Source organism: Scyliorhinus torazame, chromosome 1 (genome assembly GCF_047496885.1).
Source record: "Scyliorhinus torazame isolate Kashiwa2021f chromosome 1, sScyTor2.1, whole genome shotgun sequence".
Classification (NCBI taxonomy): Eukaryota; Metazoa; Chordata; class Chondrichthyes; order Carcharhiniformes; family Scyliorhinidae; genus Scyliorhinus; species Scyliorhinus torazame.
The window spans coordinates 29,510,029-29,536,309 of NC_092707.1; the positions used below are offsets into that span (position 1 = coordinate 29,510,029).

At 45.1% G+C, this 26,281-nt stretch overlaps 1 protein-coding gene across 1 annotated transcript in view; it reads left to right on the forward strand.

Annotated features, from left to right (window-relative positions):
* Positions 1-26,281, forward strand: part of fam222aa (family with sequence similarity 222 member Aa) — a 624,697-nt gene that overhangs the window by 389,273 nt on the left and 209,143 nt on the right. The window lies entirely within an intron of this gene.

Below are 26,281 nucleotides of genomic sequence, written 5' to 3' on the forward strand. Positions count from 1 at the left end.
AAGCACCAACAGACCTATAAGGGGATCTTCGGGGAGGCGGGGGTGGTGGGCATCCTTGCATGAGCAGGACACCACCAGACCCAAACCCAGACACGAGCACAGTGCCAGCTTGGCACCTTGGCAGTGCCAGGCTGGCATTGTGCCCATTCCTGAGATAGAGCTTGGGGTGCCCTGCCCGTGTGAGGTGGGGTGTCGCCCTGCCCAGAGGGCAACCACCTGTGGGCCTTCGATCCTTTGGGAAGTCCCTCCCCCGCCAAGTGCCAATCTGTCTGGCCCCTGTATGTGGGTTAGATCCCAAAGCATTGGCTAGATCAGGCGAGCTGCGTATTAGAGTGAGACCAGCTACTCATTATAATATGCAGATTTGCCGAATGCTAATCCTACCCGCAACGGACGGGAATCAGTTTGTGCATCTCACAAGGTCCCATTAGATCGGGTGAGGCGTGGCGAGCCGGATAGAGCCTGGAAGAGACCTCTCTCGGCATCCACCGGCTGCGTTGCGCCCTCGTTTGCCTGAACGGGGGTCCGATGCGGCCGGTAGATTGTGCCCATCGACTCAATTTGCTGGTGCCCAAATGTTAGTCAATCCGTTATAACATCAATGAGTTCACCAGTATTTTAATTACTTTTAGGCTCTCTGAATTTATAGAATAAACATCTACTTCCGTTTAAACAGCACAGGGAGGAAACACCAACATTGGTTGTAACCTGCAATTGGTGTTTAAAATATTAGTTTGATTAAATTGAATTTTTGTGATCCATACTGTTAAGATTTATCTTCCATGGATGCATATGGCATGACATGAAATGTAATATAATTATCTATTTGGAGGATCTTATTAATTTAAAGTATGCAGTCAATATATCCCTGGTCTGGCTCTTGAAGATGATGAATTTTTAGCAATGATTCTTTTAATTTTTTAATAATCTTTATTGTCACAAGTAGGCTTACATTAACACTGCAATGAAGTTACTGTGAAAACACCCTAGTCACCACATTCAGGCACCTGTTCGGGTACACAGAGGGAGAATTCAGAATGTCCAATTCACCTAACAACACATCTTTCGGGACTTGTGGGAGGAAACCGGCGAACCCGGAGGAAGCCCACGCAGACACTGGGAGAACGTGCAAACTCCACACAGACAGTGACCCAAACCGGGAATCGAACCTGGGACCCTGGCTGGCTCTGTGAAGCAGCAATGCTAACCACTGTGCTACTGTGCTGCCCATTCTAGTCTGTAGTAGACGTGAAATTTACAGTGTAAATTTGAAAGTGTGCTGGGCGGCACGGCACAGCTGTTAGCACTGCTGCCTCATGGCGCCGAGGACCCAGGTTCGATCCCGGCCCTGGTTCACTGTCTGTGAGAAGTTTGCACATTCTCCCCGTGTCCACGTGGGTCTCACTCCCATAATCCCAAGATGTGCAGGGTAGGTTGATTGGCCACGTTAAATTGCCCCTTAATTGGGGAAGAAAAGAATTGGGCACTTTAAATTTATATTAAATTTTGAAGTGTGTAAATTTTGAAATTCTATGGCGTAGTTTGAACTAGCAATACTGACGAGAGGTTGGAGGTGCCATCATTCCAATGAATCATTAAATTGAAGTCCCATTTTCAATCTCTGAATTTTTTAATTCATTCATGGGTGTGGGCATTGCTGGCTAAGCCAACATTTATTGCCCATCCTTAATTGTCCTTAGGAAGGTGGCGGTGAGCTGCCTTCTTGAACCGCTGCAGTTCATGTGCTGTAAGTACACCTGCAGTGCTTTTAGGGGCGGGTTCCAGGATTTGACGCAGCAATCGTGAAGGAACGGCAATTCTATTTCCAAATCAGTATGGTGCATGGCTTGGAGGCAAACTTCCTAGTGATCGTGTTCCCATGTGTCTGCTGCCCTTTGTCCTTCTAGATGGGTTTGTGGGTTTGGAAGGTGCTGTCAAAGGAACCTTTGTGAGTTCCTGCAGTGCATTTGTAGATGGCACACACTGCTGCCACTGTGTGTTGGTGGTGGAGGGAGTGAATTTTGTGGATGGGTGCCAATCAAGCACACTGCTTTGTCTTGTATGGCGTTGAGCTTCTGAGTGTTGTTGGAGGGGTGGGGATAATATTCCATCACTTTCCTGACTTGTGCCTTGTAATAATTTTTATTATTGTCAGAAGTAGGCTTACATTAACACTGCAATGAAGATACTGTAAAATCCCCTAGTTGCCATACTCCGGCGCCTGTTCGGGTACACAGAGGGAGAGTTCAGTATGTCCCATTCACCTAACAGCACGTCTTTTGGGACTTGATTTGATTTGATTTATTGTCACATGTACCGAAGTACAGTTAAAAGTATTTTTCTGCAGCCAAGGGAACGTACACAGTACGTACATAGTAGACAAAAAAAGAATGTGGGAGGAAACCCACGCAGACACAGGGGGAAACGTGCAGACCCCGCACAGTGACCCAAGCCGGGAATCGAACTTGGGACCCTGGCGCCGTGAAGCAACAGTGCTAACCACTGCTCCCGTGTAGATGGTGGATTGGCTTTGGGGAGTCAGGAGGCGAGTTACTCGCTACAAGATTGCAAGCTTCTGAGCTCCTCTGCAGCCAGAGTATTTGTATGGCTAGTTCAGTTCAGTTTCTGGTCAATGGTTACCCCCAGGATATTGACAGTGGAAGATTTCATTATGATGATATCATTGAATGTGAAGAGTTGATGGTTAGATTCTCTCTTGTTGATGGGGGTCATTGCCTGACACTTGTGTGGTGTGAATGTTACATGCCACTTGTCTGCCGAAGCCTGGATATTGTTCAGGCCTTGTACATGGACTGCTTCAGTGACAGCCTCAAACGGTGCTGAACATTGTGCAATGATAAGCGAACAGCCTCACTTCTGATTTTTATGATGGAAGGAAGGTCATATAATGAAATAGCTGAAATGTTTGACCACGGACACTACCCTGAGAAACTCTGTAATGATGTCCTGGAACTGGGATAATTGACCTCCAACAACCACAACCATCTTTCTATGTGCTCGATATGATTCCACCCGGCAGAGATTATACCAACCCCCCCTCGATTCCCATTGACTCCAGTTTTACTAGGGCTCCTTGATGCCATACTTTGTCAAATGCTGCCTTGATGTCAAGGTCAGTCTCTCACCTCACCTCCAGACTTTATATCGGTTTTGTCCATGTTTGAACCATGGCTGTGATGGTTTAGCTCAGGGGCTGGTTTAGCACAGGGCTAAATAGCTAGCTTTTAAAGCAGACCAAGGCAGGCAGAGTCAATTCATGTACCAGCCTCCCCGAACAGGCGCCGGAACGTGGCGACTAAGGGCTTTTCACAGTAACTTCATTTGAAGCCTACTTGTGACAATAAGCGATTTTCATTTCATTTCATGAGGACGGGCTGAATAACCCCGGCAGAACCCAAGCTGAATAAGTTGTTGCTAAGCAAGTGCCGCTTAATAGCACTGTTGATGTCACATTCCATCACTTCACCGATCATCAAGAGTAGACTGATGGGCTAGTAACTGACTGAGTTTGATTTGTCCTGCTTTTTGTGTACAGGTCATAGAACATAGAACAGTACAGGCCCTTCGGCCCACGATGTTGTGCCGACCACTAATCCTAATCTAAAATCAGCCTGAACCTACACCCCTTCAATTTACTGCTGTCCTTAATCCTGTCCAAGAGTCGCTTAAATGTCCTTAATGACTGACTCCACCACCTCCACTGGCATTGCTTTCCACGCACCCACCAGTCTGTGGAAAGAACCTACCTCTGCGATCTCTCCTATACCTTCCTCCAATCACCTTAAAATGATGTCCCCTCGTGACAGCCATTTTCACCCTGGAGAAAAGTTTCTGGCTATCCACTCTATCCATGCCTCTCATCACTTGTACACCTCTATCAAGTCACCTCTCTTCCTTCTTCGCTCCAGTGAGAAAAGCCCTAGCTCCCTCAACCTTTCTTCATAAGGCATGCCCTCCAGTCCAGGCAGCATCCTGGTAAATCTCCTCTGTACCCTCTCCAAAGCATCCACATCCTTCCTACAATGGGGCGACCAGAACTGGACACGATATTCTAAGTGTGGTCTAACCAGGGTTTTATAAAGCTGCAGCAAAACCTCGCAGCTCTGAAACTCAATCCCCCTGTTAATGAAAGCCAACACACCATACATCTTCTTAACAACCCTATCAACCTGGGTGACAACTTTGCGGGATCCATGTACGTGGACCCCAAGATCCCTCTGTTCCTTCACACTTCCAAGAATCCTGTCTTTAACCCTGTATTCAGCATTCAAATGCGACCTTCCAAAATGAATCACTTCACATTTATCTAGGTTGAACTCCATCTGCCACTTCTCAACCCAGCTCTGCATCCTGTCATGTCCTATTGTAACCTGCAACAACCCTCAACATTATTTACATCTCCACCAACCTTCGTGTCATTGACAAACTTACTAACCCACCCTTTCACTTCCTCATCTAAGTCATTTATAAAAACCACAAAGAGCAGAGGTCTCAGAACAGATCTCTGCGGGACACCACAAGTGACCGACCTCCAGGTGGAATACTTTCCATCTACTACCACGCGCTGTCTTCTTTTGGCTAGCCAATTCCGTATCCAGACAGCAAAATTTTCCTGTATCTCATGCCCCCTAACTTTCTGAATGAGCCTACCATGCAGAACCTTATCAAAAGCCTTCCTGAAATCCATACACACCACATCCACTGCCCAACCTTCATCAATGTGTCACGTCACATCCTCAAATAATTTAATGAAGCTTGTGAGGCATGACCTGCCCCTCACAAAGCCATGCTGACTATCTTTAATCAAGCTACGTTTTTCTAAATAATCATAAATCCTATTTCTCAGAATCCTTTCCAGTATTTTGGTCTCCACCGATGTAAGACTGACTGGTCTGTAATTCCCAGGGATTTCTCTATTCCCTTTTGTGAACAGGGGAACAACATTTTGCCTCCCTCCAATCATCCGGTACTACTCCGGTGGAGAGTGAGGAAGCAAAGATCATCACCAACGGCGCAGTAATCTCCTCCCTCGCTTCCCATCGTAACCCTGGATGTATCCTGTCTGGCCCAGGGGACTTGTCTATCTTGATGCTTTTCAATATTTCCAGCACATCCTCCTTCTTAATATCCACCTGTTTGGACCTATTAACCTGGTTCACGTTATTCCACGAGCAACAAGGTCCCTCTCTCTAGTGAATACCGAAGCAAAATATTAATTTAGGACCTCCCCCATCGCCTCAGACTCTTGGCACAAGTTCCCTCCACTATCTCTGATCAACCCTATTCTAACTCTGATCATCCTCTTATTCCTCACACAAGTGTAGAATGCCTTGGGGTTTTCCCTAATCCTTCCTGCCAGGGCTTTTTTATGCCCCCTTCTCGCTCTCCTAAGTCAATTTTTGAGCTCCTTCCTGGCTACTTTGTAACCCTCTAGAGCCTTGCCAGATCCTTGCTTCCTCAACCTTATGTAAGCTTCCTTCTTCCTCTTGACTAGAAGCTCCACTTCGCTTGTCATCCACGACTCCTTCACCTTAGTGTTCTTTCCTTGTCTCAGTGGGACAAAACTATCCAGCACTCGCAGCAAGTGCTCCTTAAACAACCCCCACATTATTGTTGTGCATTTCCTTGAGAACATCTGTTCCCAATTTATGCTTCTCAACTCCTGTCCAATAGCAGTATAATTTCCCCTCCCCCAATTAAATACCTTCCCATACTGTCTGTTCCTATCCCTCTTCATGACTATGGTAAAGGTCAAGGAGTTGTGGTCACTGTCACCAAAATGCTCTTCCACCGAGACATCTGACATCTGGCCTGGTTCATTGCCAAGCACCAAATCCAATATGGCCTCCTCCCTAGTCGGCCTATCTACATGTTGAGTCAGGAATCCTTCCTGGACACACCTGACACAATCTGCTCCATCCAAACCATTTGCACCAAGGAGGTTCCAGTCAATATTATGGACGTTGAAGTCACCCATGACAACTCTTACTTCTGCACCTTTCCAAGATCTGCCACCCAATCTGTTCTCCATCTCTCTGCTGCTATTGGGGGGTCTATAGAAAACTCCTAATAAAATGACTGCTTCTTTCTTGTTTCTGACTTCCACCCATACTGATTCAGTGGACAAAACCCTCCTTGACTACCTTCTTTTCTGCAGATGAGATGTACTCTCTAATTAACAGTGCCACTCCCCCTCCTCTTTTACCTCTCTCTCAATTCTTCTTAAAACATCTAAACCCTGAAACATGTGACAACCATTCCTGCCCCTGTGAAATCCATGTCTCTGTAATGGCCACATCGTAGTTCCAAGTACTGATCCATGTTCTCAGTTCATCGCCCTTATTCCTGACACTCCTTGCATTGAAACAGGCACACTTTAACCCATCAACTGTCTATCCTTCCTCACAGATTCGCTGCATAGTATTTATGCCCGTTCAACAGGTACCCCATCCTCTGATCCGTAGCTCTGGTTCTCATCCCCCTGCCAAACCAGTTTAAACCCTCCTGAAGAGCTCCAGCAAACCTCTCTACCTGTGTAATTTTCCATATTGCCAGGTTGTAGCTGTACTGGAACAGCTTGGCTAAGGGCACAGCAGTTCTGGACCACAAATCTTCAGTATTATTGCCAGGATCCATAGCCTTCAGCTGTTTCTTTATCATGTGGCTTAATCAAATTGACTGAAAACTGGCATCTGTGCTGCTGGGGACCTCCTGAGGAAGCGGAGATAGATCGACCACTCGGCACTTCTTGATGTAGATAGTTGCAAATGCTTCAGTGTTATCCTTACACTGTGTGCTGGGCTCCCCTGAGGACAGGATATTTGTCGAACCTCTTCCCCCAGTGAGTTGTTTAATTGCCCACCACCATTCATGATGGATGTGGCAGTGTACCAACTATCTGATCCACAGGTTGTGGAATCACTTTGCTCTGTCTGTTGCCTGCTTATTATGCTGATCAGCATGCAGGTAGTCCTGAGTTGCAGCTTCACCAGGTTGACTCCTCATTTTTAGGTGCTCCTGGCATGTCTTCCTATAATCTCTTCATTGAACCAGGGTTAATTGCCTGCCTTGGTGTTAAACATAGAGTGAGCCGTAAACCCAGCCCTCAAGTCACAGGTTGTGGTTGAGTACAATTGTGCTGCTGAAGACCCACAACGCCTGATGGTTGCCCAGTCTTGAGTTGCTAGATCTGTTCAAAATCTATCCCATTTAACACCGTTCAAAATCTATCCCATTTAACACCGTGGTAATGCCACACAACATGATGGAGGGACTTCATCTCCACAAGGATTGTCCACAAGCAGTGGTCACCCCTACCAATACTGTCATGGAGAGGTGCATCTACGGTAGGCGGGTTGATGAGAATGAGGTCAAGTATGTTTTTCCCTGTTATTTGTTCCTCCATGGACCAAGTCTAACAACTTGTCCTCTCGGACTCAGTCAGCTTGGTCTATAGTGCTTGTTAGATGAATTAGACATTCTGAATTCTCCCTCTGTGTACCCGAACAGGCGCCGGAGTATGGCGACTAGGGGATATTAATAGTAACAATAATTTCATTGCAGTGTTAATGTAAGCCTACTTGTGACAATAATAAAGATTATTATTTGTGAGACTGCTCTGCCAGGGCTGAGTTTTTCATTGTTGTTTCCGGTGATGAGGTCGATGCCGGTGGTCCATCCTATTTCATACCTTATCCAGTTTTCTGTAAGCATATAACAATGGCTTGCTAGACCATTTCTGACATTGCTGTGGGTCTGGAGTCAAGTACGGCATTAGTGAACTGGAAGATTTTTAATGACAATCGACTCTTTACTTCCGATTTTTATTGAATTTAAATTGCACCATCTGACATGGTGGGATTTGAACCTGGGTCTCCAGAGTATTGACCTAAGTCTGTGGATTACTAGCACAGTGACGATGCCAATGCCACTATCTGGTCTCCAGGGAGCAGTCGGAGGGTGGAGCATCGGAGCGGTGAGTGTATAAAGTAACTTGGGGGATTCGCAGCCTAGTCTCCAGGGAGCAGTCTTGGAGGGCGGAGCAGTGAGTATCTGGGATTTCACTGAAGTTGAAAAAAACCTGAAAAACCAACGTCCCAGGAAAGCTGTGAGCTGATTGGCTGAGGAATCTATGCTGAATTTGAAATAAAACCCTGCAAAAGTAATTCATTAATTAGCTGAGTAGAGATGGCTGGGCAGACGATGTGCTATAACTGCATGATGTGGGAGCTGGAAGATCCCATTACGAGCTGCAGTGACCACAGCAAGTGTTTGTTGTTCGAGGAATTCAGGCTCAGAATTGATGAGCTGGAGTCTGAGCTTCTGACACTATGGCACATCTGGTTGGGGGAGAGTTTCCTGGACGCTTTGTTTCAGGAGACGTTCACACACCATAGATTAAGTTACTCAAATTAGGCTAGTGGTCAGGGACAGCAGCGTGTGACTGCGAGATGACATCAAGACTGTATTAAGATATTGGCACTAAGGGTCAATGTTGCATCGACCTGGGTGGAAATAAAAAACAAGAGAAAAAACTCCTTAGTGGGAGAAATTTACAGGCCCAGAGCAATACTTCCAAAGTGGGGCATAGTATAAATCAATAATTAATGAGGGATTGCGAGAAGGGCACAACAGTAATCATGGGTGAATTTACTATGCACATTGACTGGACTAATCAAATTGGCAAGGGTGCCTCAAGGGAGATTTGGTAGTGTATGAGGGATTGTTGAGCAAAGAGGACAGCACGGTAGCACAGTGGTTAGTACTGTTGCTCCATAGTGCCAGGGACCCGGGTTCGATTCCCGGCTTCGGTCACTGTGTGGAGTCTGCACGTTCTCCACGTGTCTGCGTGAGTTTCCTCCAGGTGCTCCGCTTTCCTCCCACAAGTCCCGAAAGACGTGCTGTTAGGTGATTTGGACATTCTAAATTCTCCCTCTGTGTACCTGAACAGGCGCAGGAGTGTGGGGACTAGGGGATTTTCACAACTTCATTGCAGTGTTAATGTAAGCCTACTTGTGACAATAATAAAGATTATTATCATTATGGAACCAACCAGGGAGCAGGCTATTTTAGATTTAGTATTCTGTAACGAAGAAGGGTTGATATAAATAGTCTTGTCTTTGAGGAAGCTCTTGGAAGGAGTGAGCACAGAAGACAGAGTGCTGTACAAGAGTTTTAGCAGTGAGAAGAGGAAAGAATTGGGCCCAGTAGGAAGAATGACTATGTTCAGGGAGATCTGGGAAGGGGAATTGTAAAAGGGAGACAAACCCTCCATGGCTAAACAAGGACCTCGAGGAAGACATAAAGGTAAAAACTAGGGCATACCATACTGCAAAAGCTAGTGGCAAGCTGGAGGATTGGGAGAACTTCACGGTTCAGCAAAAGGCTACTTAAAAAAAAAAAATCAAAAGAGCTAAGATGAACTAAGAAAGGAAACTAGCAGAAAACATAAACACTGATGGCAAAAGCTTCTATAAGTATACAAAGAGGAAGAGAATAGCTAAAGTAAATGTTGGTCCTTTAGATGACGATACTGGTGAGGTAATAAGAGGGAACACAGATGGCAGAGGCACTGACCCAATATTTGGCTTCTGTCTTCCCGGTAGAAGATAATCAAAATTTTCCAAAAACTACACTTAATGCAGAGGAACTTGGTGCAATAACCATACTAGGGAGAAGGTATTTAATAAACCAATGAGATCAAATGTAGATAAGTCTCCGGGACCTGATGTCCTACACCCGAGAGTATTAAGGGAGGTGACCGCACAGACCGTGGATGCATTGGTTATGATATTTCAGAATTCCCTGGATTCTGGAAGGTTCCTGGTGGATTGGAAGCACACTAATGTGACGCCCCTATTCAAAAGGGGAGAACTGCCAGGGTGCCCAGGTACCAGTTTGGCCACTTCCAGGGGTTGGCCGCAGGGTGACCTTGCCACTCGGGGGGTGGGGGGGGGGGGGGAAAGAGAGAGGGGGGGGGGGGGGGGAAAGAGAGAGAGATGGGGGGGGGGGGGAAGAGAGAGAGATGGGGGGGGGGGGGAAGAGAGAGAGATGGGGGCTGCTTAACGAAGTGGCACCCTGATGTCCAAGTTGCCTTTTCCTGTTTGCGAGCTTCATCCCTCAAGTGCGGCCTTGGTGGAGAGAAACTCCCCAAGACCAAAAAAAACTGCAAAGTGCCATTGGTTAACAGGATGTTTCTCAGCACTGTAGCTGCGAGAAACACCCTGCTAAACATGCCCGATAGTGGACTTGAACTTCATTTGTTTTATTGCTGTTTGTGGAAACATACTGTGAGCAAATTGACAGCTACCTTTTCTACATTTACAACAGTGACTGCAATTCAAAAGTATCTCATTGGCTGTGAAGCACTTTGGGCAGGTTGGGTGAGTGGGCAAACCAATGGCAGATGCAGTATAGTTTGGATAAGTGTGAGGTTATTCATTTTGGAAGCAAAAACAGGAAGGCAGCTTACTACCTGAATGATTGTAAATTGGAAGAGGGGCGTGTGCAGCGGGACCTGGGTGTCCTTGTGCACTATTCGCATGCAGGCGGTAAAGAAGGCAAATGGTATGTTGGCCTTCATTGCGAGAGGCTTCGAGTGTAGAAGCAGGGATGTGTTGCTGCAATTGTACAGGTCCTTAGTGAGGCCACACCTGGAGTATTGTGTGCAGTTTTGGTCTCCTCTGAGGAAGGATGTTCTTGCTCTCGAGGGAGTGCAGCGAAGGTTTACCAGACTGATTCCAGGGATGGCAGGACTGTCATATGAGGAGAGATTGACTAGGTTGGGATTGTTCTCGCTGGAGTTCAGAAGAATGAGGGGAGATCTCACAGAGACTTTTAAAATTCTAACAGGACTAGACAAGGTAGATGCAGGGAAGATGTTCCCAATAATGGGTGTGTCCGGGACCAGGGGTCACAGGCCGAGGATTCAGGGTAAACCATTTCGGACAGAGATAAGGAGACATTTCTTCACACAAAGAGTGGTGAGCCTGTGGAATTCATTACCACAGGAAGTAGTTGATGCTAAAACATTGAATATATTCAAGAGGCGGCTAGATATAGCACTTGGGGAGAATGGGATCAAAGGGGAGAATGGGATCAAAGGCTATGAGGAGAAAGCAGGATTAGGTTATTGAGTTGGATGATCAGCCATGATCGTGATGAATGGCGGAGCAGGCTCACAGGGCCAGACGGCCTCCTCCTGCTCCTATCTTCTATGTATGTCAGTCTGTTGCAGGACTTGTATTGCAAAAAAGAGCGCTGGGCCAAATATATGGGGCCGTTGCGTTTTACGATGGTGTGAACAGGCCATTCCCAGGATTAATTCTGGCCCCTACAGGGTGCCAGCACCGCGCTGGAGCGGTTCATGCCACTCCAGCTGCCAATCCCGGCGCAAACTGTGCGCCGCGTGATCCGCGCATGCGCAGTTGCGCCGGCGCCAACGCACTCATGCGCAGTGGCCTCCTTCAATGCGCCGGCCCCGACGCAACATGGCGCAGGACTACAGCGGCCGGCGCGTAGGAAAGGAGGCCCCCAGCCACAGAGGCCGGCTTGCTGATTGGTGGGCCCCGATCGCCCCGCCCCCCCCCCCCCAAAAAAAACAGGCCGCCACCCAACCCTTCAATGCCAAAGTCCTGCCGGCCCAGAGTAGGTTAGAACGGCGCCGGCGGGACTCGGTTCTTTTCTTACGGCCGCTCGGCCCATTCGGGCCGGAGAATCGGCAGGCCGGCCGCGTAGAGCGGCCCGTGAAAGGTGGCGCACCAACCACGCCAGCACCAGTGGCGCCGATTCCCCGCTCTGTGGAGGATCTCTGGGCGGCGGGGATTCTCCGGCCCGGCCCAGGGCTGGGAGAATCGTGTCCATGGTGTTTATGCATTTGAAGATTTCAAGTTAATTCACTTACAAGTATTTGCATACCCTAATATCCATTTGTCTGCAGAGCACTGAGTTGTGAACCAAGGTTCTTAGCATGCGAGGCAATGGAATGATGATTGTTATGAGGGGAGATAGTGGGCAGCACAGTAGCATGGTGGTTAGCACAATTGCTTCACAGCTCCAGGGTCCCAGGTTCGATTCCCGGCTTGGGTCTCTGTCTGTGCGGAGTCTGCACGTTCTCCCCATGTGTGCATGGGTTTCCTCCGGGTGCTCCGGTGTCCTCCCACAGTCCAAAGATGTGCAGGTTAGGTGGATTGGCCATGCTAAATTGCCCTTAGTGTCCAAAAGTGCCCTTAGTGTTGGGTGGGGTTACTGGATTATGGGGATAGGGTGGAGGTGTGGGCTTGGGTAGGGTGCTCTTTCAAAGAGCTGGTGCAGACTCAATGGGCTGAATGACCTCCTTCTGCACTGTAAATTCTATGAAATATGCAGAGAGGAGGAGATTATTCTTTTAAGTCTAGTCCATTTGATTCATTGAGATGCTGTCCTGTACCAGAACTTTCCATGTTTTAGTTAAACTCAATTTAACAGATTTTTAAGCCGTGTTTTCTGTTGCATGCCTTGTGCAGTCATCTGTGCTGAGATGAGTCTGCAAAGTTGGAATCTGTGGCCTGGTTTATCAAGTAATGGTGATAGAAGGTCACTTTTTTGTATGTATAAGTGATTTTAAGAGACTGTCATATCGCAAACAAAACATCTTTTGAAGGAATATTTTACATTTCGAGTAGTACAGGTGGGGAAATTTGGTACTGAGTCTGCCAAGAGTTTTACATTTAAATTGAATTAAAACCATTTTGAAATTGTTGCCTGGCTTGGGTCTAACTAAAAATGGCAGTATTCCTAAACTAAGGTTGACCCTTAATTTTGTCAGCTCTGACCTCCCAGTGATTGGATTAATGCATGACACAATTTGAAAACTGAGCAGATCTAACCTATGAACATGCATCACTGGTATTCATTGTGTTCCAATTATGAGAAATGAGGGCAGCCACTTCTTACTTTCTCCAGGTTTATTTATCCAGTCTTAACCAAGTCGTTAACCTACAACCAAGTTTATCCTTTTGAAGAGTAGATAGAGTTAAATTGGATCACGTTGATCTGAATTGGTTCACATTTGACCTGTCAACAAGACGTGCGTGCCTGATTGCAAGCAACAAGACTGCTGAGCAGGTGCCACAGCTGGGATTATTACATCGAGTCATTAATCTGAACAAAACTGAAATGTTATGATTGGAAGTGCAGAGATTCCCATTCCACTACAAAATATAATATACACTTTATTTTGATGAGGTTATGATTATAATAAAGTAGCTTCTTTCAAATCATATCCCTGTATCTGGGAAACTCTTTTATGCACCTGGTTTTAATTGTTGTAAGTTGCACTAACATAGCCATTCACCACACTTTTTAATGGTGGAACTGAGAAGCGGAGGTAGCAGAATTCTAAATCAAAACAAGTAGGTCAATAGACTGGAGTAAAATAGCATGGGATTCAATCATTGAAGCTAGTTTTGTGACCCAGAAAGGTATTGTCTCTTGTTGAACAGTATTGCCTGTAAGATCCAAAGAATAACAATCTTATTGGCTTCGGTGTCCACTGTGGCTTAACCTTTTCTCACCCAGTTTTAAGTTCTCCTCAACCTGCTTCTGTTGTCCTGGGTTCTTTTTATAATGATTTGCAGTTTACAAACCAGTGCAGGTCATTCCAGTTTAAAACAAGCCCACATAAGAACCATGAGCAGGAGTAGGCCATCTGGCCCTTCGAGCCTGCTCCACCATTCAATGAGATTATGGCTGATCTTTTGTGGACTCAGCTCCACTTTCCTGCCCAAACACCATAACCCTTTATTCCTTTATTCTTCAAAAAACTATCTTTCTTTATCTTCAAAACATTCAATGAAGGAGCCCCAACTGCTTCACTGGGCAGAGAATTCCATAGATTAAAACCCTTTGGGTGAAGAGGTTCCTCCTAAACTCAATCCTAAATCTACTTCTCCTTATTTTGAGGCTAAACCCCCTAGTTCTGCTTTCTCCCGTCCTTCTAAATTCCAACGAGTACAGTCCCAGTCTACTCAATCTCTCCTCGTAATCCAACCCCCTCAACTCTGGGATTAACCTAGTGAATCTCCTCTGCACACCCTCCAGTGCCAGTACGTCCTTTCTCGGGTAAGGAGACCAATACTGAACACAATACTCCAGGTGTGGCCTCACTAACACCTTATGCAATTGCAGCATAACCTCCCTAATCTTAAACTCCATCCCTCTAGCAATGAAGTGCAAAACTCCATTCGCCTTCTTAATCACCTGTTGCACTTGTAAACCAGCTTTTTGCGACTCATGCACTAGGACACCCAGGTCCCTCTGCACAGCAGCATGTTTTAATATTTTATCATTTAAATAATAATCCCTTATGCTGTTAATCCTACCAAAATGGATAACCTCACATTTGTCAACGTTGTATTCCATCTGCCTGACCCTAGCCCATTCACTTAGCCTATCCAGATCCCTCTGCAGACTTCCAGTATCCTCTGCACTTTTTGCTTTACCACTCATCTTAGTGTCATCAGCAAATTTGGTCCCCAACTCTAAATCATCTATGTAAATTAAACATAGATTAATGTTGTTCATGTGTAAGTTTCTGGAGAAGGAATAACAGGGCTGGTTTATTCATTTCATGCTAACGTTATTGAAAATATCAAACACTCTGGCATTTTGGACTCACATTGCTTCTCCATGAAGTTGACAATGACTTTGTTTTTGTCTACTGTATTTAAATCAAAATGCTGAATTTTTTGAGTTGTGAAATATCCTTGATTATGCAAGATTGGGTTGGGGGGTGGGGGAGTACTTTTTACCCAAAGCAGCATTGAATTAATTTCTACCCAAAACTGCATTGAATGACCTTGGGCGTGATTTACCGGCCGCCTCCCGCCGGTATCTGGACAGGATGCGGCCAGTTGATCCTGTGAGGGGCCTCTTCTGGATTGTTGCATCCCGTGAGATCTGGGCGGGAACCAGACTTGCATTGTTAAGTGAGTATAACAATTCACATAACTATACTGACGTCAGATCTAACTGGCCCCCAGGATCTACCGGCCTGGGCACCATTTAGCACTGGTGCCCACAAACGGGGACGAGGCAGAACGGCACTGGGGATGGGGTCTCCCAGGTGATCAGAGACCTCAGGTGGTTGACCTCTGGGCAGGATGGCACACTGACACTGCTGATGCCACTCTGGCACCATGCTCAAGTGGCATTTAGCCCGCACGGGGATCTGGCCTGGGGATGTCCTGCCCATATGAGGTGGTGTGGGGGGCTCGAGGACCCCTAACATCTGCGTTGGGGCATTGGGGAAGGGGGTCCAGAGGCCCCGAGGGGGAATGAAGATTGGGTGCCATTTTAAAAATGTGCCCCAACCCCTCCCTTTTTTATTTTCATGGGATATGGGCGTTGTAGGCAAGGTCAGCATTCGTTGCCCGTCCCTAATTACCCTTGAACTGAGTGACATTTTTAAAGAGTCAATCACATTGCTGTGGATCTGGAGTCACATGTAGGCCAGACCGGGTAAGGACGGCAAATATCCTTCCCTAAAGGACATCAGTGAACCAGATGGGTTTTTATGACAATTGGCAATGCTTTCTAGGTCATCATTAGATTTTTATTGAATTCAAATTTCACCATCTGCCATGGTGAGATTCAAACCTGGTACCCAGAGCATTACGCTGGTCTCTGGATTACTAGTCCAGTGACAATAGCACTACGCCACCGCCTACCTGCAGGGAGCAGAACTCCTCCGTGCAGTAAATGCGACTTGAGTGCAGCCTCGGCAGGGCATTCCACGTTGAGGCCCGAAAATATAACAAAAGAGTGCTATTCGAAAACAAGCGCAGGGAACGACCCCGCTAATCCCACCAAAAACTGGAGTCTTTTTCTTAATAGATTTTGTTTCTATTTTTGTTTCGATTTTGAGAAAAGGAGAATGCAGATGAAAAAGAAAATACCAACCAGGAATTATGGGTCTTCTAAAATCTCTTTGATCTTAGAGCTATTTACATTGGCATAACTTGCTAATTATTGGTATTGGTAAGGCATGTCTAACATTAGTATTGCACTCATGTACTTTGTATTTCTGAAATATTAAATGAAAATATCCAACTTGTGAACTCTAGAAACTTATTCTAAATATCAGATTGCAGCCAGAAATGTAAAGAAATTTTGAGCTCAACTTTTGGCACTGTGCTGTTGGTGGTAATCACTTGGTGTCCTTGCAAACTGGTAACATAACTTAAATAGCATGATTATAGATCTGGGGCGGGATTCTCCCATCCCGCGGTAGAGTGTCCACGCCGCCGTAAAAGCCGTCGCGTTTTACGACGGTGTGAACGGCCCGCTGCCAGGAGTAATTCTGTCCCCTACCGGGGGCCAGCACGGCGCTGGAGTGGTTTACGCCGCTCCAGCTGCCGATCGCGACGCGAACTGTGCGCCGCGGGATCTGCGCATGCGCAGTGGCGCTGACGCCAATGCGCACATGTGCAGTGGCGCCTGCGTGCATGCGTGGTGGCCTCCTTCAACGCCCCGGCCCCGACGCAACATGTCGCAGGAGTACAGGGGCCAGTGCGTAGGAAAAGATGCGGGGGGGGGGGGGCAGAGAAGCCTGCACGCCGATCGGTGGGCCTCGATCGTGGGCCAGGCCGCATCGGAGGGCCCCCCACACAGTAGGCGGAGTCCAGGCATTCTTCCTCTGGATCCGTTGTGCTGCCAGGATCAGAATCCTGTAATCGTTGTTGCACACTCTGAACGCGCCGTCGTCGGAAATTGGAACCGCTGGCCCCTGACTGGTTGTGCAGACCTGCACAAGGCTGCATAGTGTCCAGGCTTCCTGCAGTTTAAACATCGCCTGCCTCTTGCAGGGCAGTGTTTCTTTAAGCGGGCGTTGCTGTAGTTTGAGCACATCATGACGTCGGCGTCCTGACGCTCCGCGTGTCGTCGCACATGCGCAGTGCGGGTGTCGGCTGCTTTGTTGTCCCGTTCGCATCGCGCATGCGTGGTGCCCCGGGAAAAGCGTGCGAAATGGCCGTTTTCATCAATGCTGAGGCGCGGCATCCGGGAAATGACCTGCACACACTCTGCCTCGTGGGAGGCAGGTTTCTCATTTTCAACCGATTTGTACTCGGCATAGCGATTTTTGGTGTGCTCATGCGCTGCATGTTTCAATCGCGACTGGCAGGGTCATATGCTTGATTTTCAGTAGCTGCTCTCTGAGGATCAGAGTGAATTCCAAAAACGATTTGGTCTCTGATCGTGGAGTCAACAATATCACCAAAGTTGCAGGACAGCGCTAGCAGGCGGAGGTTAGTTAAGAAGGAGTTGAAAGATTCATCTTTATCTTGTAGACGCTGTTTAAATATGTAGCGCTCGAAGATTTCATTGGTTCCACTTCACAGTGACTGTCAAACTTGTCCAGGATGGTCTGAAACTTTGACTTGTCCTGGCCTTCGGTGAAGTGAAAAGAGTTGAAGGGTTCGATGGCTTGATCACCCGCTGTTGAGAGGGGAAGCGCGATCTTCCTTGCATCAGACTCCCCACACGAGGTCTGAAGCTTCGATGTACAGCAGAAACCTTTGCTTGAATGTCCGCCAGTTGGCACTGAGATTGCCGGAGGTCCTGAGCTGGTGAGGAGCCTGAATCTTCTTCATGGTGCCGGGATACATTCGCTGGTCATCACGGGATAGACTGCGGTAAACCACCTAGATTAAGCAGTCTCCTGGTAGCATGATGTGTTATGTACTCTGGGATAACACAGGCTGCAACTGGATGCAGCTTTAACCAAAAGATACTCCAGACCTTGAAGTTAGTTCAATCTGATTTATTGAACCAGTAGCACAGTTAGCACAGTTCTCTATGAGTTTGACTTTCTGCTAACCTAAGTGAGGTTACTCTGTCTGACTGAACCAGACTAGCTCTTAGCCACGTGTTGGAGGTGTGATACTGTACATACACCCTGACTCACTCTGTAGATATTCATCAGTGGAAAGAGGTGGAGTGTGATTGCCTCGTGCCTTTTGTAGTGAGATACCACCCCTGAGTGTCCTGCCTGCTCATTGGTCATGTCCTGTTCTCTGTGTTCATTAGCTGCCTGTCTGTATATCATCTGCATGTCTGCATATCATGACAAACATGGGGATTCATCCACTTTCATTCCCATCACTTTTCCCATCACCATTTTTCTACTAATGTTGATCTCCCTCAGTTCTTCCCTCTCTCTAAAATTTCATTTTCCAACATTTCTGGGATCTGATTTGTGTCCTCATTTGTGAAGACAGAACCAAAGTATGTATTCAATTGCTCAGCCATTTCTTTGTCCCTTATTATGCATTCCCCTGTTTCTGTTTGTAGGGGGCCTACATTTCTCTTTACCAATCTCTTTCTCTTCATGTATCTATAGAAACTCTTAGTGTCAGTCTTTATGTTCCCTGCAAGGTTCCTTTCGTACTGTACTTTCTCCTTTTTAATCAATCCCTTCGTCCTCCTTTGATGAACTCTAAACTGCTCCCAATCCTCAGACCTATTATTTTTCTTGGCCAATCTGAATGCTTCTTCCTTGGATCGGATACTAGTTCTAATTTCCTTTGTAAGTCATGGATTGGCCCTCTTAACCCCCTTTGCTTTTCTGCCAGACAGGAATGAACAGTTGCTGTAGTTCCCCCATGCGTTCCTTGAATGTTTGCCATTGTCTATCCACTGTCATCCCTTAAGTAACTCTCCCCAGTCTATCAAGGCCAACTCACGCCTCATATCTTCATAGTTCCCTTTATTAAGATTCAGCACCCTAGTCTCCGAATCAACTACTTCACTCTCCATCTTGATTTTAAAATTCTATCATGTTATGGTCGCTCATCCCAAAGGGGTCTCGTACAGCCAGATTGGTAATGATTTCCTTCTCATTACACAGTACCCAATCTAAGATGGCCTGCTCTCGAGTTGGTTCTTCCACATATTGGTCAAGAAAACCATCCCATATACACTCCAGGGATTCCTCCTCTACGACATTGTGGCTAATTTGATTTGCCCAATCTATGTAAAGATTAAAATCACCCATGATCACCGATATTCTCTTATTACATGAATCTCTAATTTCTTGTTTAATGCCATTTCCAACCTCTCCACTGCAGTTTGTTGTTCTATATATGATACCCACTAATGTTTTTTTACCCCTTGGTATTTCTCAACTCTACCCATACAGATTCCACATTGTCAGAGCTAATATCCTTTCTCACTACTGTGTTAATTTCCTCTTTAACCAGCAGTGTCACGCCACTACCTTTTCTTTAATGCCTGTCCTTCCTAAATACTGAAAACCCTGGGACATTCCTTTTCCGTCCCTGGTCACCGTGCAACCATGCCTCCGTAATCCCAATTACATCATACCCATTTATATCTATCTGCGCGATTAATTCATCCACTTTATTGCAAATGCTCCGTGCATTAAGACACAGAGCCTTTAAGTTTGTCTTTTTCACATTGTTTGTCTTGCTCCCAATATTTTTCTCGATTGCCCTGTTTGTAACAAAGAGTTTAGATGAAATAAAGAGAAACTGTATCCAATGGTTGAAAGATTGATAACCTGAGGGTATGGTTAGGCAAAAGAACCATAAGGGGCTGGTTTAGCTCAGTGGGCTAGACAGCTGGTTTGTGATCTAGAACAAGGCCAGCAGCGCGGGCTCAATGCTCGTACCAGCTTACCCGATAAGGTGCCGGAATATGGCGACCATGGGCTTTTCACAGTAACTTCATACTTGTGGCAATAAAAGGTTATTCTTAAGAACCAAAAAGTGACATGAGGCAAAATGTTTTTGTGCGGAAGAGGGGTTGGGATTTGGAATGCAACGGTAACTTTCAAAAATAAATTGAATAGACCAAATGACCTCTTCTGTGCTTTACTATTCTATGATTCCTTTCTGTAGGTGAAATAGTGCAAAGCCTTGACGTGGTTTCATACATTGCCTATCACATATTTTATATTGCCTATCACTACCTTGTAATGACAAACAGCAGGCAGGGCAATACACAACTCAATACCCATCAGGCACTGTCAAATGATTGGAAAGCAAAACTGACTTCAGTAATAGTCTTCAATTATAGGGTAATGGTTGGGGGGGGTGTGGTAGGTGGAAACGAGGCTAAAATTAGCTACAGCGCTTTGGATTAGAGAGGTCATATTTCCCGTTCATCACCATTGTCCAGTCACCCACAATATCCTGTTTCACTACTGAGGTACCTTGTACCAGTCCCTAATACATATTTAAATGGCAATAGATACTAATAAAAAAACATAGATGCCAAATGAACAGTTTCTGTATTGTACACAATTAAACTCTGATATATATTTACAACTTCAGTTTCTGAAAAATGCTAATTTATTTGTGGGTGACAAATTCACTGGCAAAGGATCAGTAACCAAAGTATGATTTAAAGATACTTGAGAACCAGAGGCAAGGTAAGAATTTCCTTTATGCCTGACCTTGATCAATCCAATCAATTATAATGGTACTTAAGTTGCTTGTTTTGCTTTTTAGCTTTAATTCTGTACTTGTAAGAAAGTATCATTCATTTACTAACTTTTGGCCAAGTTATTTAAAACATTGTTGAAATGTCTCTTTTTTTATTATCATTGGCATTTGAATAACAGCATTGTGGCTCTTCAGATAATGGGCGGGATCTACTAGCTGCATTGCGCCCGAGAAACGGCGTCGCTGGTACATGTCAGGAGATCAAACTTCTGGGAACTGCCCGGTTCGCCTCGCGAGATCTAACGCGATCTTGCAAGACGCCGCGATGTGAATCCCGCACATTGTGGGCGAGATCACTTTCCGGCAAATCTGTATATTAGAGTGAGACAGCTAGTCTCGGTCTTGTATACGTTCCGTGATTTAACCAAGACCTGGGATCTAACCCCCTCACCATGGCCGAGCGCCATTCAGTGCTGGTCTCAACAAACGGGGACCAGATAGAATGGCATTTGTGGGGTCTCCCAGTGGATCGGAGGCCCGCAGGTGTATGCCCTGTGGGCAGGGTGGCACCCTGGCAGTGTCACCTGGGTGCCAGGGTGCCCAGAATGCACTGGCAGGGGCAATGCCAGGGTGCCAAGCTGGCGGTGCCAAGTGTGCATTTTTCACACGGTGGGGATCAGGTCAGGGATGCCTGCATGGGTGTGGGGGGCCTGAGGATCCCCTTGTAGTGAGTTGGGGGTGGGTTTGGGGGGGGGGGGGGCTTTGAGGGACGCGTCGGGGGCTTGAGAGATCGCGATGCCATTTCAAAATGACGTTCTGATCTCTGAGAATTTCCGGCGAGCGGAACTCCTTGGTGCAGGGAACGGGGCTAAGTGTGGCCTCAGCCACGTGTTCCCCGCTGAGGCCCCCAATCTACCCAGATGGGTGTTAGATAGGAGGGTGCTTCTTGGTGCTCCAAGTGCCGGGACACACCTGGCTAATCGCACGTGCTATGGGACTCTGGGTGTTTGGGATAAAATTTTAAAAATAGCTCTTCACGGCTGTGCCCCGTTCTAGTCTCTTTTTCAGGGCAAAATCCACAGAATTCAGCAAGGGTATTCCAACAAATATTGTTACAATCTGCCTAGAGACCAATAATTTGAATTCCTAGTGACTGACTTAATGGAATCACAAGACAGGATATCATGTTTTAAGACTTTTACTTTAACAAACAAACTTGTAGAAAGTGTTTTGAGTGGATATTACATGACAGATCAAAGTTTTTACTGTAGTATCATAAAATGGTGCAGCATTGAAAGATTAGTTTCCTATCTATTTGTAAGTTTCCCAATGTAATTTTCCGTAAGCAAAATTAAAAAAAACAAAAACAAATTTAGAATACCCAATTCATTTTTTCCAATTATGGGGCAATTTTAGCGTGGCCAATCCACCTACGCTGCACATCTTTGGGTTGTGGGGGCAAAACCCACGCAAACACTGGGAGAATATGCAAACTCCACACGGACAGTGACCCAGAGCCGTGATCGAACCTGGGACCTCGGTGACGTGAGGCAACAATGCTAACCACTGTGCCACCGTGCTGCCCTTTCCGTAAGCAAAAATAATCATAGAATTTTGCAGCAAAGAAGGAAACCATTTGGCCCAAATGAAAGAGCTATCCAATTAGGTCCATTCCCTTGGCATTTTCCCATTGCCCTGTGAATCTTTCCCCTTCAAGCATTTATTCACTTCTATTTTGAAAGTTGTTATTGAATCAGCTACCATTACCCTTTCAGGCAGTGCCCCTTCCAGGGGCTAGCTTGCTGCATTAAATAAAATTCTCCTTGACTTGCCTCTGGTTCTCACGCCAGTTATCTTTAAATCTGGATCATCTGATTACTGATCCTATGACAGTGGAAACAGTTTCTCCTTATTTATTGTATCAAAACCCTTCATGATTTTGAACACCCAAATTAAACCTCCCATTAAGCATTTCTTCTGTAAGGAGAACTTCTCCAATTTCTCTTATCTAAGCACATAATTGAAGTCCAGCATCCCTGAAACAAATCCAGTAAATCTCCTCAGCACCTTCTCTAACTATGATGCTATTCACAGTCAAAAAGCTACTAAGATACACTGATTGTACTCTCAAATTATCAAGAATGCATTTGGGTGAGGTACTGGAGGAGGGTGACAAAATGTACATAAAATGGCATTTCAGCACGATTTGCCAGGATACTTAAAAAAAATAATTTGCACATAGTGCTGACGTTTTAAATATTTGCTCAATTTAAAGCTGCTAGAACCATTACACTATTCCAAAAAACACTTCTCTTGCAGCAAGACATTGTTTGTAGTAGTCAACTAAAAGTGATGTCCTTGTCTATTGTCGGGTCTCTCCCAGTGAAATTGCCACCCATCCCATGTAAATAAATTTGCATTTTTTCTGGAAGTGAAGCTATCAATATACGTTATCAAATTTTTGTCTGTCTACAGCACAGAAACAGCTCATTTGGTTAAACTGGTCCATGCAGTGTTTATTTTATTTGTAGCTATTGCCATTTAAAATGTGCACTCGGCCTATAACAGGGTACCTCTGCAGAGAAATTGAGTATTGTGGTCTATGCAATGAAAATCTGCCAGTTTTATCCTTGTCTGGGATCTACAATCTGTGACTTCAGAGTCGCTGCGGCTGATTAAGGACATGTGCAACTGCTGGCCTGGATCAATCAAATCCATTTTTATTGTAATTAAATAACTTGTTTTGGTGCTTTAAACTTTAATCCTGTACTTGTAAGTAAGTATCATTCAATTTACAACATTTTTGATAAACCCTGTAAATTATTGTTAGAATGACTGTCTTGTTTTCATTATTACTGCCATTTGAGTAACAGCATACGATGCTTGTATTTTTGACTACATTATTAAAAATGGCTCCTTTGTCTTCTGAATTCTGTCCCCTGTCCTAAACTATTCTACAGGACAAAAAAAAACCATAGAATCTGCAAGGTTATTCCAGCAAATATTGTTACAATTTTCATAGAGACAGATCTCTTTTAATAAGAGATTTGAGTTACAAGTGACTGACTCAACGCATCATACAACAAAGTTTCACGATTGAATACTTTTACTGTAGCAAATTAAAATCAACATTAACTAAACTAACTAAACATTACTTGGGCAATAGATACACTAAACTCCAGAAAATACTTCTCTTTTATTGACCTGCATCACACACTTAACGCCGTGCTGTATTTGTTAGATCAGAATTGCAGTGTTTATAGTCTAATAATGACTTGGATGAGGTCACTAGTGTAATGTACTGAAGTTTGCTGACTATACAAAGTTAGGTGGGAAAGTGAACAGTTAGGGTGCAAAGAAGCTGCAAAGGGATACAGATAGACAGGTTGGGTGAGTGGGGCAAGAACATGGCAGACAAAATGTAACAAAGTTATCCTCTTTGGGGGTTTGATTTTTCTTTTTAGATCAGAACGTTTATGAATGGTGAGAGACTCTGAAGTGTTTGCATTCAGAGGGGAGCTTGTGTGTCCTTGTACATGAATCACAACATTAACATGCAATGTACAGCAAGCAATTAGGAAGTCAAATGATATGTAAGCTTTTGTTACAAAGGGATCAGAGTATAAGACTGTTAAAAGTCTTACTTTTTAAAAAAGTTTAGAGTGCCCAATTCATTTTTTCCAATTAAGGGGCAATTTAGCGTGGCCAATCCACCTAACCTGCACATCTTTGGGTTGTGGGGGCGAAACCCACGCAAACACGGGGAGAATGTGGAAACTCCATACGGACAGTGACCCAGAGCCGGATCGAACCTGGGACCTCGGCGCCGTGAGGCAACAAAAAGCACAGGGCATTGGCAAAGCCACACTTCGTGTAAGGATGGATAGAGATAATTGATCTGGAGGGAGTGCAATGAAGGTTCACTAGATAGACTTTTGAGAGACAGGATTGTTCCAGGAGAAGTTGAATAGACTGGGTCTATAGTCCCTGGAATTTGGAAGAATGACAAAGAACAAAGAAAATTACAGCACAGGAATAGGCCCTTCGGTCCTCCCAGCCTGCGCCGATCCAGATGCTTTATCTAAACCTGTCGCCTATTTTCCAAAGATCTACTTCCCTCTGTTCCCTGCCCGTTCATATATCTGTAACTGTGACATGACCTGCCGACTCTTGTACTCAATACCCCGTCCGATGAAGGCAAGCATGCTGTACGCCTTCCTTACCACTCTTATGTACCTGCGTTGCCACCTTCGGGGTACAATGGACCTGAACTCCCAGATCTCTCTGTATATCAATTTTCCCCAGGTCTCTTCCATTGACCGTATAGTACGCTCTTGAATTGGATCTTCCAAAATGTATCACCTTGCATTTGCCTGGATTGAACTCCATCTGCCATTTCTCTGCCCAACTCTCCAATCTATCTATATTTTGCTGTATTCTCTGACAGTTCCCCTCGCTATCTGCAACTCCACCAATCTTGACAAGTGATCCAATTGAAACATAAACCTCCTAAGGGGCTTGGCAGGGTAGTGCTGGGAAAATGTTTCCCCTGGCTGGGGAATTTAGAATATGGGGTCATATTCAGAATAAGAGATTGGCTACTTTGGATGAGATGAGGAAAAATGTCTTCACTTAGGGTTCAGAATCTTTGTAATTCTCTACCTGAATGAGCTGTGGATGGTTATTTTTTGAGCAGGTTCAAGGCAGCAGTCGATAGATTTTTGGATAGGGTGGGACGAGAATTAAGGGATATGGGTATACTGTAGAAAAGTGGAATTTACGTAAAAGATTGGCCGCGCTCCTGTTGAGTGACAGGTCGTGCTTTGAAGGTGAAATAGCCTATTCCAGCTCCTATTTCTCATGCTCTTATATAATCTTGTCATGAGACAATTTAGCTTGTGTGAATAGATTTCGAGTGCATTTAGAACTTTTTGAGTAACCTATTTTATTTGTACCCCTTTAGAAAAAGTGTCTGGAATGATATTGATTTCTCTTCATTCCCATTCTCAAATAGCAATTAAAAACCGTGATGAGGGTATGGGTTAATTCTGAGTAATGTCAGCTGCCACCCTATGAACATCATAACATTTTTTCCCCAAAATACCCAGATCTGTTTATATAAATGAAGCTTTTAGCTTTTATGAGGGAAGCTAAGATTGACAGTTAAGTCTCTGGGAGTCCTGACTTTGTATTCCAAATTTAATTAGAGTTGTTAAAAGCTTACCCATGTGAGACAGAAACTTAAATTTAAACTGAACAAGGCTTGTTTTGATCTGCAATGGCTGGCTTATTTTCCTTAAGATGTTAGTTTTTTTCCCTGCTCCAGCAGTATGTGGATCATTTTAACCTTTGTAAAGGCAGCGTATTGAAATTTCACAGTGAAAATCTATTGGATATTTCTAGCAATTCTATGCTAAATTAAGTATCCAGTTATATGAAAGGAGAAAACAAAGTATTTGGCAGATCGGGCAGGATGTCAAGAGAGAGGAGATGGTAGGGTTAATGTTTCAAGTTTATGATGTTTTTCAGAGTAGTTTTGATAAAGGTTTATAGACTTGAAATGTTGAACTCTTTCCTTCTCTCTGCATAGATGCAGACTTGAGCATTTTCCATTTTTATCAAGGCTAAAATATAGTTTTCTATTTGGAGGAATGTATTGTGTATATATTACAACATATGCATACAAAAGCATGTCAGTTAAATAATGTTATGTAATAATATGATGCGTGTCCCAGTTGGTAGGCATTACAGCTAGGGTGTTTGTACCATGAAATAACATTGAAAAATCTTCCATTATTGAATGGAATGTCTGGTTT